General features: G+C 38.2%; 1 long non-coding RNA gene across 1 annotated transcript; it reads left to right on the forward strand.

The window, feature by feature from the left end:
- On the forward strand, nucleotides 1-1,699 carry LOC138895045 (uncharacterized). Its single transcript, XR_011409268.1, has 2 exons — nucleotides 1-724; nucleotides 807-1,699. It is a non-coding gene; the product is annotated as an uncharacterized lncRNA (long non-coding RNA).
- Nucleotides 1,700-1,922: the final 223 nt, after the last annotated feature.

A 1,922-nucleotide genomic window follows, 5' to 3' on the forward strand; every position in this document is an offset into this window, starting at 1 on the left:
TTGGCTTCAGGGGTTGCTAAAGGAGCTTGGTATTGAACAAAAAAATATTACAATTTTTTGTGATAGTCAAAGTGCTATTCAATTAGCGAAGAACCAAGTTTATCATGCAAGGACGAAGCACATTGATGTTCGGTATCATTTCGTACGAGAAATCATAGAAGAAGGTGGAGTCACGGTGAAGAAAATTCATACTACGGAGAACCCTGCTGATATGCTGACAAAAGTGGTGACTGCGGTCAAGTTTCAACATTGTTTGGATTTGATCAACATTGTTGAACACTAAAGATTGAAGATGAAGACACAACCAAAATTTGTTATTGAGAGAAAATTGAAGATGTGGAATTTTGCCAAGGTGGAGATTTGTTGAAATTGGCAAAAGTACCACATCGGTGGATGACAATTTTGAATGAGAATTTCACCCTATAAAAGGAGGCCTAATGTTTAGGATTTAAATACACCTCTCATTTGCCTTTTATCTTCTTAAGGCATTTGTATCTTCTCTCTTTAGTATTATTTCACTTGTAATTTTGGAGTGGAATAAAATATTGATTGTGTCCGAGGAAGTAGGCAAAATTGGCCGAACCTCGTAAATTCTGGTGTTCTTTTATTGTTGTCTTATTGTCTTGTTTATTATTTAGTGGTTGTCATAATTTTTGGTATAGTAGTTGTGACTCATTCACACTATATACATTTGGCTTCCGCAACAATTGGTATCAGAGCCAAGGTACTGTCTAAGTATGCTCTGTGGTTGCAGCATAGTCTGATCTTCCACATCAGAAAAGATCTATCTTGGTAACTGAGTCAAGGTTCTGTCTGAGTATGCTCTGTGGTTGCAGCTTAGTCTGATCTTCCACACCAGAAAGGAAATAATCTTGATTTGTGTCGTCAGCTACTAAATAATATTTGTGTCAAAATGGGAGACAGTAAACAAGAAGAATCTACATCAAGTGTCAATAATACGTCATCGTTGGCATCTTCGCTTATGACAAGAATTGTGTCAAATGCGAAATTTGCGGTAGAAATTTTTGACGGGTCAGGACATTTTGGGATGTGGCAAGGCGAGGTTCTAGATGTTCTTTTTCAACAAGGGCTAGATCTTGCCATTGAAGAAAAGAAGCCAGATGTTATTGGAGAAGAAGATTGAAAAATTATCAATCGTGTTGCTTGCGGTACCATTCGATCCTACCTTGCTAGAGAGCAGAAATATCCATACACAAAGGAAACTTCTGTAAGTAAATTATCGAAAGCACTGGAGGATAAATTTTTGAAGAAAAACAGTCAAAATAAATTGTACATGAAGAAAAGACTGTTTCACTTCACCTATGTTCCTGGTACCACAATGAATGAACATATCACCAGTTTCAATAAGTTGGTCACAGATTTGTAAAATATGGATGCAACTTTTGATGATGGTGACTTGGCCTTGATGTTGTTGGGGTCACTTCCTAATGAGTACGAGCACCTTGAAACTACTCTACTCCATGAAAATGACGAAATTTCTCTCAGAAAAGTTTGTTCGGCTTTGTACAGCTATGAACAAAGAAAGGGAGAAAAACAGAAGGGCGGAGAAGGAGAAGCACTAATTGTGAGGGGTCGTCCTCAAAATCAAACGAGGACTAAGAAGGGAAGATCCAAGTCGAGATCTAGACCCAGCAAAGATGAATGTGCCTTTTGTCGAGAAAAGGGGCACTGGAAGAAAGACTGTCCGAAGTTGAAGAATAAGGCCAGACATAACAATGGAAAGGCCATTATGGATTCAAATGTAGCTGATTGTGATGATTCAGACTTCTCATTAGTTACAACAGAGTTATCAACATCATCAGACATATGGTTGATGGACTCGGCTTGTAGCTACCATATGTGTCCCAACAAGGACTGGTTCGTGAATTTTCAAGAAGGAGAATATGGAGTCATCCACACAG

This window comes from Nicotiana tomentosiformis, chromosome 7, assembly GCF_000390325.3.
Source record: "Nicotiana tomentosiformis chromosome 7, ASM39032v3, whole genome shotgun sequence".
NCBI lineage: Eukaryota > Viridiplantae > Streptophyta > Magnoliopsida > Solanales > Solanaceae > Nicotiana > Nicotiana tomentosiformis.